A 20,202-nucleotide genomic window follows, 5' to 3' on the forward strand; every position below is an offset into this window, starting at 1 on the left:
AAGAAGGAAAAAGGAGGTTAGTGTTGTGTTTTGTGGCTGCAGCACTAATTGCTGTATATTCTCTTCAGTGATGTAAACTCGCTGGCCAATTTGTAAGTGTACACCTAAATGCACGACAGTCAGGTATAGTTCATGAATAGGAAGACTGAAGATGCGCCAGACAGCCTCATCGCTGCTAATGTAGTGACCTAGTTGGTATTGAGTTATTTCATCAACCCTGTCACGCTGTTGCAAACCAAAGACTGCCTGATCTGAGCCTTTATTTACATATTTTATAAATGCTAAAACGTTTTATATATTTGTGTATGCATGATCCAAGATTACTAGCTATACCATCTATGTGGCAACATGCATGGAACCATTAGGATGGGCTTTGTACATTACTAAATGATGATTGAGAACCTCATACCGAGTGATGATTGCACGATAGTCAAAGAACATTTATACGGGCGAAAAACACAAATTATACTTATTGGGCTGCTATAAATGTTGATATCTGCAAGCAGTCCTCGATGGAGAATCATAGATGAGTATTTTAATTTCTGATCATATATTATCATATAAAAGATATATACTTACCAGGAAAATACTTACCTTATACCATCTAAACTTGACTAACATATACGATCTTATGATTTTCATCTAAATATGAAAGAAATACACTTATTTTTAACAATACAAAATATGCTTACCGTACATGATCGTAATTTAAAAATCAAGTGTGCCTCTTTGATTGTTATCAAAGGGACATTACTGCAAATCACATAAGTTATTTATGCTGCCCTTTGAATAACAGCTGGGACATTTTAACAAAGTTGCTGCTTCCAATAGTTATAAAATAGAGCTGACACCTTGAACACTGTATCCTTAGGGTTTTTGATATTTAGAAACTGATATATAGCTAGATGTCTATCAATTATTTGGAGGCTCCCTGATTATATTAACGAATTTGGAAATTATACTACTCCTCGTTTTTTGAACAGAGGAGCCTGACCGAGACTCCGAAATTTTAATATTTCGCTTTTTAACTTATTTCTTTTTAATTATATACCAATAAATAATATTTTTATTGTGTGGTGTCCATTTATTTCTATTCACCCCTGTTTCTCATTCTGTATATTTATAGAGCGCCCCTCCTCTAAATATAGGAACCGTTCTATGAGTGTGCCTTCCTCATCAGTAGTACTCTTTCTCTTCTTCTCTTTATGCCATTTATTACTACTAGAAGTAGCACCTCATATTATCATTCAGATACCAATTATATCAATTGTATATCTTGGAACCATATATAATATAAACGAACACTAATTGAAAAGGACTTTCTTGTGCGGGAGATTATACATATCACTCGTGTCAGGAATCTTACCATTGATGCTGTACTAAGCCGGAGAGATATACGGCACCTCTAATTCTTAGCATGTAAGATCTAAAATGGAGATTCTAGCTGTCATTTTGTATAATGTAGTAAATATATGACAGCTAGAATCTGATTGGTTGCTATAGGCAACATCTCCACTTTTTCAAACCCGCAGTTTAGTAAATATACCCTATAGTCTCTGGTTCTGTACCTCTGTAGAAGGCACAGGAGCATATGGACGTGCAGTATAAAGGTTAGTTAAGGCAAAAAGAGAGTTCTTCCACTCCTCATACTGATACCTTTTCTGTATAGGTAGTGGGGCATCCCAGTCATATGACTTGCAGGTTAGGTCTCTGAGCAATGTTTTTCCTTGGATAGTGACAGGAGCTCCAAATCCTAAAGGGTCATACAAGCTGTTTATAGTAGACAAGACACCTCTGCAAGTGAGGGGCTTATCATCACTCTTCACATGAAAGATATCAGGAGTCGCACTCTTACATTGAGGCAAGTGCAAACTTTACTGGGCTTATTCAACTTCGCATGCAGGGTTATTCCAATGGGCAGAGTTTTTTGCAGGAAGCTCCAACTAGCAACGGCAGGTCTAACCAGTCCTCATAGTAGGCTAACACTGTAAAAGGACATCCGAGGAGACTTGGCAATCTGGTCAGAATTTCTCTCGACATTTAACGGCGTGCACATTTGGGTCGTGGAGTTTTGGTGCTTTTTTCCAGGGATCATGGTGTGCGGCTCCTTGACCTGAGTCCTGGATCGCAAGTGGTTTGGTTAAAAACCTGTTAGTGTTAGAGCTTTTCTCTATAATTGTTGCAATAGAATTGTGGGCCACGAAACTGAAAGGGAGAGACACTGTTTGCTGGTGCGTTAACTTGGGGGTAGTGGAATGTATAAACAGACAGAGTGCTTCTTCACCGCAAGCTACCAATCTGCTGAGACACATGGTAATCAGATGCCTGGCACACAACATTTCTTTTAGAGCACTACATGTCCCAGGGGTTGACAACAAAATAGCTGATGCTCTATAACGCCGTCAATGGCAACAGTTCTGAGAGCTGGCCCCACAGGCTCAGTTAAAAGGTGCGACATGTCCGGCTTATGTTTGGCAGATCATCGAGCCGGCATAAGGGAATTAGCGGAAACATTTATTAGCCCCTCGTACCAGGAGAGTGTACCGGTCAGCATGGCTTCAATGGCTCAGTTTTGTGAAAGCAAGAGGAAAGACAGAGCATCCAGGGGCGGATGACATTCTGGGTTTCATATGGGCTAAGTACCAAGCAGGTGCCACCAAGTCCTCAGTCTACCTACTGTTGGTAGGCATATCCTTTAAGGCCCATATTTTAGGTAAAGAGCATATAACAAAGCATTTCCTTATTGCCAGAGCTCTTCGGGGATGGCGGAAGTTACAACCTAGAGAGGATGATGTCAGATAGCTGGTATCTGCAGAAATTTTGCAGCAGCTAATAGGGACTTTGAGGCAGTTAACAGACAGCGCATATAAGACAGTCCTATTTAGTACGGCATTCTCGATGACCTTTTTCGACGCATTCAGGATAAGCGAACTAGTGGCACAATTGCAGCACAAGGAAGGCAACACATTACTCTGCAAGGCTGTCAAAATTGTTCCCTTGCAGGTGGCATGTAATATACTGAGTTCCAAAACTGATCAGTTGGGCAAGAGCCATTGGTTGTTAATGAAGCTAGCAGAAGACATTGAGATTTGCCCCGTAGCATGGTGTACTCGTTTTTCAGCAGTACATTCCCCGGAGGGAATGCCCTGGCTAGTGCACGCATCATTGACTACATATTAATACAATGCTCTCTTTAAGAAAGCTTTGCAACGCTCCGGTCTGGACCCTACACTGTTTGGCACACATTCGTTCAGAATCGGGGCGGCTACTGCTGTGGCTCAGTCAGGAGCCTCCATTGACAACATTAAGGTACTAGGTCATTGGAAGTCAGCCGTGTATAAATGGTATATAAGCCCGTAGTCCGCTGGGTCAACCAAAATGATGACAATGTGATAGGGGCAATGAAGGGTGTAAATTGTTTGTGTGAAAGTCATTTGTGGTACTGCATCTAATCTGTTCTTCTTTCTTACTTGTACCCCAACCCCCCCTCCCCTGTTGGTAGTGCTAGGCTTAACCGCCCGTCACGTTACGTGGGGGCAAGAAGGATTTTTTTCCCATCTTTCTCCCTGGACTACGGCCTGATAAGTGGTGAGCTGCTGGAGTTTTTGATGGTTTTCGCCTTCATTTGGGCTACCGATTCCCCCCCCCCCAAAATATTTTTCTTTAATAGATTTACTCCATGTACAGTATGATCCCCTCTCCTGGGCATGTTGGATATGCATGAAGGTGAAGGTTGCAGTAGGATAGCATAGGCTCTGCTAGGTATTAGATTATTCTGTTTTATTCACAGGTGCTTTTGCAAAGAACATCCGGGTATGGGTTATTGGTCATTCGTACGTCCACTCGGCGTCCAGGCATAGGGTTACCAAAAATGTGGTTGTTATCGACCACAAGCAAGTTAATATCAGATGGTAGGTAGACGAGGTATGCAATGGTCAGCCTTAATTCCCTTGCTGTCCTTGTAAATTGCAAAAGAGAGTGCCCCGGACATATTAATAGTACATCTAGGGGGTAATGATTTGGGTCTAGGTAAGTACCTCGATTTGATTATAGCCATAAGAGAAAGTTATGTGGGCACTTAGAGCCCGATGGCCATCGATCCATCTTTGCTGGTCTGAAGTCATACCCAGATTAGCATGGAGATGCCCTATTGATCTCTCTACTATGAAGCGTATCATCAAGAAATTGAATCAAAATATAGGTAGAGTAGTAAGATACCTAGGCGGAACTAGCATTAAACACACCCAAATAACAGTCGATCAGGTCCATTTATATCGGGCAGACAGGGTACATCTCACAGACGAAGGGTTAGATCATTTTATCAGGCATTTATTTAGAGGGCTAGAGGTGGCGTGTAGGACAATTGGTGGCGGGCTCTAAGCCTAAAAGGCCTCCAGCTTTGGCAGGAAGGAAAATTTGGTGAGTCGGCTATCGCTGGCACTACCCTTTTCGAAGCACCTTGGCTCTTGGTTCTTTAAACAGGACTCCTTGGCCTGCTCTGTACGGGCAGGACATTGTGAGCCCAGAGGGGAGCATCAAGCTGATGCCAGATTTAGCACCGGCCAATCGTAAAGGATTTGTCCTGGGACCAGTGGTTAGTGCCGGATGGCCATACACTGTTTGGTAGTGCGGACACAAGAGTTAGCACCGACCAATCGTATAGGACTTGTCCTGGGACCAGTGGTTAGTGCCGGACGGCCATACACTGTTTGGTAAGTTTGACATAGGTTGGGACGCCTCACCATCCTTGCCTTCTCCACCACCGATTAAAATTAAGGAAATTATAATTGAAATCTAATAAATTGCAACCTAAATTAGTCAAACTTAACAGTTGTCCGGTGTCGTTATTCTTAGTGTTAAGTTTGGTTTGGGTTAAGCGTGTTATAGGGGTATGGTGACAGAGGTTAGGAACTCTTCAGTCTGCAGTTTATGTTGTGTGTACACTTGTGCATAAGATTCATTTTTGTGTTTGTCCTTGTGCTTATTTATCATTTCTGTCATGTAGTATTTTTATATATAATCTCAAAGTTTTATTCTAATGTTATGTATACAGTTTTTTACATTTTATTTTTATTTTAGAAAATGTCTTTGAAAACTAGTAGTGGTGTTGAACTGTTTTGTCAACACAGCACTAAAGTTCTCAACATCAGGAAGATAAAAAAAAGTGAGAATAACAATTGTAAAGAGAGATAAGTCGACCTCCAAAGACAAAAAGAGGGTACCTCATTTTATCATGTTGGAGAATGAAGCCCTGGTGGATGGGGTAATACAGAATTACAATCTAATGAAATAGCAAGATAGCGCAAAACTCAAATCGGCATAAAAGTTTAATATATGGAAAATATACCCAATAAAAATAAGCAGATTGCTTAAATATACACTGGAGTTAAATAAAGACAATAATTGTGGGAGACTACATAGCATATACAATTGCATGACTACAACGTTGGCATAACATCACTTAATATCCATAAGATGACATGGTAAGTATGACCAGGTTCAGAGAAACCTCAAAATGCTTGTATATATCGCCAGTATCATTTAGACTGACTTCCAGATTGATCCACAATGCTATATCTATAAAGTCTATTTCTACAGTCAATTGCTTTCTGTTAACCAGGATTTCGATACATTCATATGAGAACCCAAGGAGAGTGACTCTATATATATATATAGCATTGTGGATCAATCTGGAAGACCGCTCATTTCTTGCTTGCAACAAGTTTTTTTATGTGATCATAGGAGGTCCAAACAATGGATCCCATTATGTTATGCGCATAACCAACTTATCAGAATTTATATGCATATTATCATCTATGAGGCCATTAACCTTCATCACTATCAGTTTGTGTATTGGACGTTGATCAGCCTGGTTTCAACCCCGTTATAATTGGCTACTCTAAGCTGAGGGTCAATTGATTATAAATTAATGTATGAATGTATTCCTGGATGTTTTATTGTATATTCATCTATAGAGTTTTTGTAATGTGATATAATATTTTAATAAATTGTACTATTACTATCTATCCAGCGCTTCCCTATTTATATTATTTTAGATTTTTTGAAGGGGCAACTACAGCAGGTTGCTAAGTGGAAGCTGCAGGTAACTAGCCAATCGGATATTATTGATCCTATTAGCGCCCTTTATTGAGTATCTCCAAACTGCCCAGGTTTTTGAATATTTCTAAATATTTCAAAAATGTTTAAATATTTCTTTACAAGCACTGAACAAGTAATAAAGCTTCCTGTATTTTTAACAATTACTTAAAATGTAAAATGTAATACTTGTTGTATTGATACAGTTTATTTTTATAAATGTTGCTGCTACCATATTGGGAAAAAAAAGTGTGTTTATTTTGAACATATAGAATGCAGGTCTGATAATTGTTTTGTAGATATTTTTTATAGTTTTTCACACAATTAATGGTCATGCTATTACTTTTTAATAAATAATAATATTCTGAAATTCGATTACTATGTTTTTTTTCTGACTGCATTTTATCTTGCACAGATTACAGAATGTAGGTGTAAAGGTATTAAAAACAAAAAATTTATATAGTAGATTTAAATTTCTATTTGGGGAAGTATTAATCAAATTAAATTTATGTCTTTTATTGCTGAAACGCTGTGCTTCTCAACTACAGTCTAAAGTAGAGATGGGCAGGTCCGGTTCCCCGAGAACCGAACCCACCCGAACTTTGGGTATCCGAGTACCGAGCTGAATAGCTCGGTACTCTTCCGCCCGCTCCGAATCTAAATCGAGGCCGAACGTCATTGTGACGTCGTCGGATCTCGTGGCTCGGTTCTCGCGATACTTCAAGATTATAAATACCTGCCTCCACAGCAATCCATCGCCATTTGACAGAGGGAGAGAGCAGGGTGTAGTCACAGGCTGATTTGAGCAGGGACAGAGAATACAATATTCTTATTCCAATCGCTGTAACAAAAATCGCTAGAGAAGAGAGGAGGATAGAGGTTTATTTTATTTTTGTAATATTTGGCACTGCCCAGTGCTTTTGGGGTGTCCACCATAATTGTGCATAAATATTTCTGGCTGTCAAAAGTCATATCTGTCAGCAGTATCTACCAAATAATTTTTAGCACTCCTCGGTGCTTTTGGGGTGTCCCCCATAATTGTGCATAAATATTTCTGGCTGTCAAAAATCATATCTGTCAGCAGTATCTACCAAATAATTTTAGCACTCCCCAGTGCTTTTGGGGTGTCCCCTATAATTGTGCATAAATATTTCTGGCTGTCAAAAGTCATATCTGTCAGCAGTATCTACCAAATAATTTTTACCACTACAAGTGCTTTGCGCTCAGAATGGATTCAAAGCGATCGACATATGATCAGAATGAGCAACCAGGTTCTGTCACCAGTCCTGATGTTAGTGTTCCCAGTACGTCATCTGGGCAAGGCGATGTCGAACTACAGAGTGTTTCAAAATCAGTCCAAAAAACAAAATAATTTTTTTTTTTACTGTGTTGAAGCGAAAAAGAAGTGTTACTGAGCAAAAGTTAAGTGCCGATAAAAAAAAAATTGCCAACATGCCATTCTACACACACAGTGGCAAAGAGAGAATGAGGCCTTCACCTTTGGCTATTAGTGGCAGATCCCAAAAAGTTACCGAGCCTACAGTTGGTGCACAACTACTGTTACGCGTCAAAGCTGAGCTGCAAGATAACAGTAAGGCATTAGAGGATAATGTTTGCTCTGATTCACAAATGACACCAATCCCTGTGGAGAGTCCATCCAACAGTGGGATGTCTAATCGTGAGCATTCTGCTGATGTGTGCCTTAATAGCTCGAGTGTAGCCGGTGATACACAAATTGAGGATGCCACTTTGGAATTAGAAGAGGATGAGGGGGAGATTTGTGTAAGCGACGAGGGCGCTAATGAGGATGTTGATGAGGTTGTTTGTGTAAGTCCTGCACCAGTGGCAGCAGTTCTGGCAAGTGACAAGAAAGAGGCCATTGTCATGCCTGGGCATAAAACAAAAAAATCCACTTCTTATGTGTGGAATTATTTCTACCCAAATCCAGACAACAATTGTATAGCCATTTGTAGTGCATGTCAAGCCACAGTCAGTCGAGGGAGGGACCTTAACCATCTTGAAACCTCGTCTATGTTACGCCATTTAACGAGAGTTCATGGCAAAGTGTTGGGAAAAGCTGAAAGTTCTTCCCAAAAAATTACAAGCACTCCATCATCAGCTAAGAACCTCCGCTTACCGACACCCCAACGGCTACATAATACACCATCCTCATCAATATCCTCAGTAGCGCTCCGAGTTTGCCCGGCATCCCACTTAAGGCTGGATGACTCCTGCACAATTATTGATTCCTCTGAAGAAAGCGTTCGTCCCACAGCAGTCACCCAGTCGCCAAGTGAATCACAGATGCCATGGCTGCAATGTTAGTGTTAGATCTGCGTCCAATCTCAACAATAAACACAGCTAGTTTTTCACAGTTAATTGAGCGTTACAGAATTCCATCGCGACACCATTTCTCCCGTAAAGCAATTCCACAACTATAAAAAAAAGTGTGTAAAAATGTAGAGATTGCGCTGAAAAATGCCATTCTGTCCACTTAACCACAGATATGTGGACAAGTGGAAATAGTCAAACCAAAGACTATATGACTGTGACAGCCCACTGGGTTGGTCATTCACCTTCACCAGCAGGAACAGCAGCAGCATGTACACCACTACGTAACATTTGTCACAGGCAGGCCACTCTTTGTATCACCAGCTTCACTAACAGGCATACAGCTGACAATTTGTTACGCAAACTGAGAGATGTGATTGATGCATGGCTTATACCACTTGGACTCTCCCCAGGGTATGTCATTTCTGATAACGCCAACAATATAGTGCGAGCATTACAGCTGGGTGATTTCCAACACATTCCCTGTTTTGCTCACACCATCAACTTGGTGGTGCAGAGCTTCCTACAAAATAACTGTGAGGTGCAGGAGATGCTTTCGGTGGGCCGTAAAATTTCAGGCAATCAGCCACAGCATGTAGGAGATTACAGCAGCTCCAAGAGCAGTTTAACTTGCCCTGCCACCAACTTAAGCAAGAGGTGGTAACTAGGTGGAATTCCACCCTGTACATGCTTCAGAAGATGGAGGAACAGTGCAAAGCCATCCAAGCATATTGCACAAGCCATGACATTGGGAAAGAAGGGGGGATGTATTTCACTCTAGCACAGAGGGGAATCCTTTCAGTGCTGTGCAAGGTGCTGAAACCATTTGAAGTTGTGAAGTGTGAGGTGAGTGCAGACTCTGCTAGTTTGAGCCAAGTCATTCCTTTAATTAGACTATTGGAAAAGCAGCTTGAGAAAATGAAGGAGGAGCTGAAAGCAAGCAATTCAGCAAAGTATGTTGGCCTTGTCGATCAAGTACTTCATTCGCTTCACAATGATCCTCGAGTTATTAAGATCTTGAACTCGGATCAGTACGTTTTGGCCACTGTGCTTGATCCAAGGTTTAAAACTTACTTTGAGTCTTTACTTGTAAATGAGCGAGATGTGAACTTTTGCAAGGAGCTATTGCTCAGCAAGTTGTCCGCTGAACTGGGCCTCGGCTTGACAACGTGTCCTCCTTCACTTTCTCAAGCTGCTGCTGCTCGTAAAAAATAAAATTTCCCAAAAAGAAGCAGGGAAGACGCAGGGGGGAGACCAGAACAATTTAACATCTGGGCTGGTTTGAAGGATTTTTCAAAAAAATTTGTCACTTTGCCCATTACTCCATCCAATACGAGTATAAACATGCAAAGGATGGTGGAGGATTACTTTCAAGAGGTAGTTGATATGGAAATGTCAGACAGTCCCTTTCCTTATTAGGAAGAAAAGCAGGCCATTTGGAAACCCATGTACAAACTTGCTTTGCAATACTTAAGCTGCCCACCCTCCAGTGTGTACTCTGAACGAGTGTTCAGCACAGCAGGGTACTTAGTCAGTGATCGCCGTAGAAGGTTACTTCCCAAAAATGTGGAGAAAATGATGTTTATAAAAATGAACTACATCTTCCACGAGGAAGGCCTTCACCATCCAAGAAATCCAAGCACTGTCTGTTCTCTAATGGCGGATTCAAGCGGCGATGAATTGATAGTCTGTGATGATGACATACACACTGATGAGGGTGAGGATGAAGATGATGACGATAACATCTTTTTAAAACTTTCTAAGTAAGTGTAGGGTGCAATCTACCCCCAAAGAGTAAAGGGACTTGTGGCATTTCCATATCACGTACCGTCTTGAAAGGCTGCTGTTTGGGCAATTTATCCTGAAGGGTAGGGTGTCATAGACAGAGTGACCCCAAACTGGCTTTGTCCATTTATCTTAATATTGTACAGTCTATAATGGCTGAATTTTTTTGTATTTTCGACAAGTGCAGGGGGGCCTAGAGAGCCAGAAACCAAACTGCCTTTGTCCATTTCAATTAATATTGTACAGTCTATAACGGCTGAATTTTTTTGTATTTTCGACAAGTGGAGGGGGGCCTAGAGAGACAGAAACCAAACTGGCTTTGTCCATTTCAATTAATATTGTACAGTCTATAACTGCTGAATTTTTTTGTATTTTCGACAAGTAAAGGGGGGCCTAGAGAGCCAGAAACGAAAATGGTTTTGTCCATTTCAAATAATATTGTACAGTCTATAACGGCTGAATTTTTTTGTATTTTCGACAAGTGGTGGGGGGCCTAGAGAGACAGAAAGCAAACTGCCTTTTTCCATTTCTTTACATATTGAACTATAAGTGTAGGGTGTAATATAAATCCAAAGACGATGGCTGCATTGCCAATATGCATAGATGGAGAGGAAGACAATCTGTTTTGTGTGTAGAATAAATGAAGGCCTACCTACCAGGACATAAACTGTTTTTTGGATTATTTATTACCTCTACAATTAGAATACTTATCTATGAAACAGTTGGAGCACTAAATTGGGTTATTTTAGGCCCAAAAACATTGAATTTCCAACAAAATATCAAAACAAAACCAAAACACGCAATGGCGGTTTTGCAAAACCAAAACACGACGGTAATCCAGATCCAAAACCGAATCCAAAACCAAAACACAGGGGTCAGTGACCATCTCTAGTCTAAAGTACCATGTTTTATGTATTTATATATGTGGACACAGGCAGCGATATTACTGGTCAACCAATAAAAGATGTTACATACATTTTATTATTAATATAAAAAAAGAACAATAAAAATAGCACTAAACACAACTGAACTTTATGTAAAAAAAATGTATGTAAACTTTTAATTCTTAAAAATAACATTCATAAATATCCAAAATATTAATTGACATGTAAAATGTGAAGTATAAATCAACAAAAGCAAATTGAACAGGACATTGGACCATTATATTATCAGCATGTGGATGCCAGAACCCTAAAAAAATAAAATTACCAAATTTGACAACATTAGTAATTTAATACAAAAATATAGGATAGATCTGTATATAATTTATGACCATTCAATAATACCGAAGCACTGAAGAAAGTTCATGAAATGTATTTAAGTTAAGTTTATAATATTTAGATTTTTTTACATTTTTTTTATCAGGTTTATATTTTACAATTCGGAGTAATAGGAGGTATGGTATCTGAATCTGACTTGGGCACTTAACAGTGGTATTATTTTAGTAACTGATTTATTATTACAGATTAATAGCAAGAACAACTTTCAAAAGTCACCCCATTATCCTAGCACCATCTAGCAAGTATATTATGCAATTTATACATTTAAAACCAGTTACATTTTATTGCTGGGTATTTTAATTTGTTTATATATCAGACTAATGTAGCTCATTTTTGGTCTGAAATAACAATAATACATTTGTATGTAGTGTTACTTAGATATAAATTTTAAGAAAACATAATATATCTTAGCACTAACTTATGGGATGACTGAGACTTTTTAGGTTTTAATTTAAAGTATTGTTAGTAAATTCACAACATAAGAAATTGAGCCCTTCTTCTGATAACATTCAAATTAAATAAAGAGCAATTTAATTATCAGCTTTTATATTTAATTATATTCACTCAGTTTCACATTAGTAATTACTATTTATCACCTTATGCTTCACTATAATAAATTACCATAACCTTACTACAACTAATCACTTAACTACATGTACACAGATTTAATTTATTAATGCTTTAAAATTAGTTTAGTAACTTATTTGTTATGTTTTGTTCCCTTTTTACACTTATCTATATACTTCTTTTTGTGTTCTTTTTATATACAAATTCTTTATATGACTCACAAAACCCGTACAGACTGATTGGTAAATAGGACCATCAATCATGTCCTTTCTTTAGTAAAAAAAATAAAGACACTAATTGAATACCACCCGAAACCTCATTAATATGAGCGTGCCAGAAAAAAATAAATAACCAATGCTATTACCCCCTTGGTTTGCCTTGAAAAAGCGAGTTAGTGAAACGCGTGCAGCATTTGCCTTCCTAAGTGATAACTCCTTGTCTATATGATATGTAACTAATTTGGCTCTCAACCTCTTATAATACTATAATATAATACAGATAAGCTGCTGGATACACTACATAGGGCTATATATAGTGTATGAATGGTGACCAGCGATTGAATGAAAAGGGGTGAAGAGGCTATATAGCACCTAATAGGTTTTCTTCCAACATTGTAACCGCAGAGGGGTTATTTTGCAACTCTGTAATATACAAATCACTGATCAACCAGAAACACTGAAAACTTAGCCATAACGAGCTAGTTAAGAGGACGGTGTCCTTTGTCAAAGTCGTATAATTGGATGAACGAAAGTATATTGGTTTAATATTGGTTTGCCGTGCGTATTGCGAAGCGTACGCCACGTGTTACGTGGCGTGACGCGATCGCACGGTAAAATACGCACGCACACACGCATTACAACAGTTAGTTATTTATATAATTTCATATTGGTTCTGTTACACTGTAATTCAGGAGCAGATAGTATTCGGTTTATTATTAGTATATATATATATATATATATATATATATATATATATATAGTGATTATATGTACATTGTAGTGTTATTAAAGGTTTAGGTAATAGGAAAGGTGTCATGCCTGATATCATATTGAAGCCCTAATCATCAGCAGCTGTCCGGTGCAGTCGGCGAAGAGATCGCACATTGCATACTTTAGTTATTGATATTAGAGAGTAAACCTTTGTATGATACTGGCTATGAAAAGGAGCAGACCCCCTGGAGAGAAGTCCCCACCTTTGGATTCCTTAGATTGAATCAACCTATTACCTGTCTGGCCTGGACCCACCCAACGTCTGGACCTATAGAAACCATCTACATCATCTCTATTGTTCACAATGAAACACTGACTGTATATATATTAGCTGCATCTCACTGGGGCCTCAGTCAACTCTGACACAATATTCTATACAGAATATTGTCCATCGGGTCCCGTGGTTGCGCAGCGTGCGCAAGCGATTGCATTGGTATGTATTATCTTTTGGTATTGGCTGTGCTGTACTGTACTTTATCATAATATAATAATGTATTGAAATTGTTGACTATTTACATCTGCTAAAATAAATCACTTTGTGCTTTGGACACACATTCAATTGATTGGGCAATGCTTATTTTAAAACGATAAAATTACTTTAATAATTTGGGGGCTCGTGAGTTAGGAGTTACGTTACCGGCAGGTATGCAACGCTTACGATATTCGGTTCCTCAACAAAGGGTGGATTGACGGACGCGTCGCATAAAGCAGGAAAGAACGTAATGCGTCTAATACCTGTGGTTCACTGTGTGTTGCGAAACCGAATGTCCGTTGTTGCATAGACTGAAGGAACGCTAATTAGAATCTAGGGACAAGAAAGAAAAATGTTTCTTTTTATGGTCGTTTTACGTTTTAAAGTGTATTGCATTGCTGAGCGTATGTGTACTTCCTGCTGTGCGTACGCGAACTTCCGGTAGATTTGCCACGTGGTTGAACAATCGTTTTGATAGTTATTATATGCATAGTATAATTATTTGTGAAAGCCTCTGAGACATTATTACGGTTGTTGGGAACTTTCAATTTTCTGCGCAGAAAAGGTGTATAGTGTGCGATTTTGTAACGTAGATACACTGTTTATTGTTGAGGTGCTCAGTTGCTGTCTGACGAGGCGGATTGCCCAACTGAAGGACGGTATACAGGGCAGGTATACCGAATGCGAAAACGAAGTTTTCGCAAAAGCGCTACCAATAGATCGCAAGGTTTGCTAATAATTAGTATTGGTAGGCAGTGCGATCCAATCGCACCGTTAGTGCAAATTGGTGAAGCAGCTAGGAGGAATTATACTGGAAAGGCAGGTTGATTGTATCGACTTTGCGCTCCCAGCGATAATAAACTCAGCAGATTTTGTGGTTGAGCCAGGGTATCGAGGAGCTGATAGCCCTTGGGGCCCACAGTGATATTTCTGTATTAGGAATCCTCGCCTGGTGCGAGAAAAGCGAGTGAACGCGGCTGAAGGAAATACGTTCACCGAGCATTATAGATCTCTAGCGGTGAGTATAGCAACAGAGTTGAAATTATTTGGTGGAAAGAACAGAGTATTGCGGTGTGTCTGTATTTCACATTTGGCCGGAAGGAACAGAGCATTGCGGTGTGTCTGTGTTCCGGGTAGAAATTGATTAAGTCAACAAAAGTGAGAAATACACATAATCATTGTTTAAAATCGTGGCAAATGGAAGGTAACACGTGGCAGAGCAGCGAACGCACAGCAGAAGTGAGTGTAAGGAAAAACACGTGTTCAGCGGAAGTAAGCGTACCGGAAACAAGCATTCCGGACGTGTGCGTTGCAAAGCGTGGCGAACTGAGCGCAAACACGCCCCCGATAAATTCTGTCGGGGCGGGAAGTACAGCCAATACCAAAAATGTAAAAACTGTAACTAGTAAGTTGTATGTTGTTTTAAGTAACGTTAAAAGTAATGTTTCAGGACAAAGAAGAGGAACGGTCCCACCAGCAGGGGTAGCTGCTGAAAGTGGTGAGAATAATGAAAAGGTTAACACAGGGAGAGACATCCATTGTACTGCAGCAGCAATTTCAGCAACTAGTTTTAGTGATTTGGTAGACTTACATCCTGTCTGCACAGCAGCAGTTCCCAATGGGAAAGCAGACAGGAATAGTGATGTTCCCTTAAAACATGTAGCAAAGCATGATCCATGCACTAGGTCTGAAACATTTTCAATTTTGTCTGATTTCCCTGATCCTAGGAAAGATTTGACCAAATGTCAGCAGTTTATTAGATATTATGGTAATGTGTATGAGCCAACTAATAACGATTGGCGAGTATTATTGAAGGCCTGTCTTCCTCTCAATACTGATATACAAAAGTTCATTAAGGATTGTATGTTGGAGGAGGATGAATCCTTAACCGAGGATGATAATCAGGACAATATTAAACAAATAATCACACGGTTGGCCACATATTTCCCAGTGATAGTGGACTGGAGTAAAATTTTTAGTGTCCGGCAAAAAGATAGTGAAAATGCAACAGACTATTTTTGCAGAGCTCTGATAGCAATGGGCAAATATACTGGGGTACCAGACATAAAAGATAATCCATATTACAGAGAGGTTGCTGTTAAAGTTCTAATGGATGGCCTCAGGGAAAACTTGAAAAGAAGGGTGCAAACTTCATTACCATACTGGAAAGGAACCACTGTAAGTGCTCTCAGGGAGTCAGCTATAGAACATGATAAAAGTATAAACAAACAGAAAGAGACACTAAGTGATAGGGTAATGATGATAAGTATCCCAGCACTAGAGGGACTGCACACACGACCACCAGAATACAACCCACATAACAGGAAACCCAGAATAGTGAGATGTTACAATTGCAAAGAAGAAGGACACATTAGGAAAGATTATAAAAAGGAAGAGAAACAACACGAGCTGAGGAAGTGTTTTCAAAGCAATAAAATAGGACACCTAGCAAAACATTGTGCAGACATGACAGGGACGTGCTTCTACTGCCATAAGAAGGGACACATGAGTAGGAACTGTGTAGAGAGAAGAATGAATACCTGGGTTGGAAATCACATAGACATCCACAAAGGAGGCGTACACTTCTCTCAGAGGTTCCCCTTTAATTGATTGCACACTCTGTAACAACTAATATTCTGGGGGAGAAATATAGCCGACTCTAGAGTTAATCTGTGGTGAGCATTAAGGTGCAAAATGTAGACAGAAACTTATTTTTTTAAAAGTAATCTTTGTTGATTTTGTTTGTTTATTTATGTTGTGAAATGTTTGTTTTCCTAAATTGCTAGCTGATGGCAAAGAATAGAAATGTTTGTTGTGTTTGCTGTTTTAAGATAACTATCTTGTTTTTCTTCTCACAGGTAAAGGGGACACAAAAGGAGTTTAGACTTAGTGATCAAAAGGGGAGATAGAGAAATAGAAGAATCACTCTTGAAAGACAAATTAACAATAGACAATTGGAACACTCTTTTGTTTTAGGCTGCAGTGTCTCATGATAATTTGTTTGGCTGAGAATCAATATCCAACAATGAAGTATGTACATACTTTTCTCCAAAATATCGTTTTATGTATTTCAGAGAAAATATGAGTCACTAAGAGTACATTTTTACATTTCTCTATCATAAGTTAGAAAAGTCCGTTGAAAAGGTATGTAGTCAATGAGATACTGAGTTCTTAATGAACAAATGACGGACGACACTGGATTGCACTGTTAAGACCCCCTAGTCAAGTATGGGGAGGGGTCATAGTTAGCAAATAGCTAAGGGGAACAGTGGAATGAATACAGCCATTTCCCCATAGAGTCAGAGTCCAATCCAGCTGTCATTTTGTTGTAAAAATCTCCCTTTCTACATGTATGTTTGTATTCAAACCTTTGTATTCCCATCATTCATTGCTTTCCTATTTCTCATTCTTTACACAAACGCTAGTCTCTCCCCCTACCTCTCTCTCTATCTCTCTCTCCCTCTCTCTACCTCTCTCTCTCTCTATCTCTCTCTATCTCTATCTCTCTCTCTCTCTCTCCCTCTCTCTACCTCTCTATCTCTCTCTCTACCCCTCTCTCTCTCTCTCCCTCCCTCCCTCTCTCTCTCTATCTCTCTCTCTCTCTCTCTCTACCCCTCTCTCTCTCTCTATGCTCTGGTAGAGATAAAATCAGACACAGTCTCAACATTGGGGCTAAAACATATTTTATATTTTTACATAAGACAAATTCAGAGATACACACACTAGATTGACATGAGTTACAGAAACAGTCAGGGGTTTTGTTTTAATGTGTATAGAAACTGCTGATTTTAAGCAGAAAGGTTCTGTTGTGGAAATACGATTTATGTGTTATAGATTGCATATCTGTTTTGTTTTTTTTGTTTTTTGCTCGTGCCTCCTGTACAAAAATGTGCCTTTATATTGATGCACAAAGGGTGGGCAGGACAGAAGAATGCTAGAGGTTAGGCATACAGATATGCATCTCTGTATAGAACATTGGAGTAGGATTTTTACCACAAGATACGACATAATGTGAAACCCTAGAAAATGTAGAATTTTCATGTTTTATATTTTTTTTCACTGCTAGACAGGCATGTACTGGATACTGTTATATTTGAAGGAAGTGTTATAGAAAGAGACACCTTTGCCTTTCCCACCTAGTCAAGTAGCTGAATATGAGGTACTGAGAATGACATGTGAGTTGGCAGAGGGAAAATCGATTAATATACATTGGTCTTTAGCATTTTTCTAGTCTAGAGGGCGATGTTGAGGTGACTGAGAAATAGTTTTATAGCAATACCAGCACATGATTAGGACACTACATAGAGGACTTTAGACAGTGACACAGTTACCAACTGAAGTAGCTGCTAGTAAGGTCCACACTTACATGCACAACCATACAGGGCTGTCACACCAGGGAGAACATAGCTGTCAAATAGACAACAGGGATTTATGTGACAGCTAACAAATCTATGTTTTGTTTGTTTTTCGTTGTATTGTTTTAGTTTTAAAAAGGTGAACACACACACACATGCACGCATACACATATTGGTTAATATAGGAAGATTTGTGTTACCTGAGGGATAAACTGTCTGGAAGGTGAAGAGATGTGGTGAGGAGTCTGGTGGACTCTGGAGAGATGGACAAGGTAGACTAATAGAGCCATCCCATATCCCTCCTGCTGATGGGTTTTCCTCCAGGTAAAACAAATACACGTCATCCAATTACCACCATGCAGGATCCTCAAGTATACACAGGTGTACCAATGAAATATGTCTGGGTAGAGGTGTATTGAAATGTGTCTAATGTATTACTGTATCATACTCAAAGCTTTTGTTATTTAATGTGATAGTCCTAGAGTTATAATAGATGATAGGGGTATTCATGTTATTGATAATAGATGTATAATGTATGAGTAGTGGTAACAAATCACATACTTTCAATTAGCCATAAACCAGTGTGAACATAAAGTAGTGGTACTCGGTAGAATGAATTGAATAGAATAAGAGTTGGAACTTGATTGAAGTGCCACTAGTCCTTTCCCGCTACCAAAAGATCACCCCTGGGCAGACTCCTAACCTGTCAGTTTTTGAAATGTTCTTGACCCCTCGTGAGATGAGATTGTAACTGGGAGGCTAGGTTAGACCTTGAGAGAAGGTAAATAGTGAGACAGTAACCAAGAACGTCCAAAACACTGTTTCCTGAAAGGTCACACTAACTCAGGATATTGGATCAGGAGAGTAAGTTGTGGAGCAGTAATTTCTTAAGCTTAGGTTATTTGCCAGACAGGTACCAGGTGTAGGCTACCAGCCTCACGGCTTCAAGGGTAGCAGAGACACACTGGTGCCCATACCACCCACTGCAGAGGGGCCAACACTCAGAGAAGGGTCCAAGGGCACTCATGAGTTTGTACTGGAAGGCCTCGAATGCAGTTAGTAGCACCTGAGCCAAAGGCTAAGACTGTTGTCCAGCATGAAGTTGTAGTTTTTCCTGTTTTGTGTTCTCTCATTTCACTCTCTTCTCAGGACGGTTAATTCTTTTGATTAGTAGCAGGTGACAGAGACTGGTTCAGGTAATGATAAGGAGGTGTTGGGGAGGAAGAAGTTAGTAGCATAATCAGTCTGGCCAATTACTCTATTCAATTCAGGGGTAAAGGAAAATTTGGAAACCTTGGAGCTTGGAGAAAGTGCGAGGGGCTATTGTCTGAGTAGCATTACGTCCGTAAGTACGGCGACCCCATAGTTAAAAAAGAGACACACCCAGCGATGCCAGTCCAGTAATATTCGGACTTGAGCAGGCATCCTTGAGAATGATTATCATTCTTGGGAGGGTAAGGTTTTAGACCAAACAAAGTGCTGGGCGTGCTCACACGTGCCTCAGTGATTATATCAAGTAGGATTAGTTCTCTTTCCACTAAATATTCTTGAGGTACCCGAACTATAGGCAGGAGGTCACTAAGGGAAAAAGTAGGACACCTAGGTCCCTTAGTCTGAAGTCTCCCAATGCTTTGCAAGCCGATCACTGTTAAATCTGAGTATTGAGAGACTGGGAAGAACGAACAGACAATAGCCCGCCCACAAGTGTTGATGAAAAGAACTAGTGACATTATTAGATGTGTGTATATTAACGCAAGCTGAAGGAGATTGCATATGACATTATTGATAGACATAGGATGATGCTATTGATGAACATGAAGTGTTTAAATGTATACTGAGCTTAAAGACATGCGTTGGACAGAAGAACCTGTTAAACTTGAAGAACTGTAGTAGAGAATTCTGTATAGCTGATACACGTTCCACTGTACCATGTACCTTTCCAAATAATGTATTAAGTGTTTTATTGCACCCTTGAAGGGCATACAAAAGGTTATCTCCAAGCTCCAGAAGTGTACGGTTTATAGTAGAAGAAATCGTTTAGAGGATTAAGACTTTCTCTTATGATAACTTGTTTAGATCTACGAACAGCATGGACATACACCAAGGGGGATTTGTATTATATAACAATGAAACGTGGTACTGAGATCCTGCATATAACATCTTTAAGGTGATAATTTATTGTACTATCAAAGGGTGGACTGTCAAAGTCGTATAATTGGATGAACGAAAGTATATTGGTTTAATATTGGTTTGCCGTGCGTATTGCGAAGCGTACGCGATCGCACGGTAAAATACGCACGCACACACTCGCATTACAACAGTTAGTT

Source organism: Mixophyes fleayi, chromosome 1 (assembly GCF_038048845.1).
Source record: "Mixophyes fleayi isolate aMixFle1 chromosome 1, aMixFle1.hap1, whole genome shotgun sequence".
Taxonomy (NCBI): Eukaryota; Metazoa; Chordata; class Amphibia; order Anura; family Limnodynastidae; genus Mixophyes; species Mixophyes fleayi.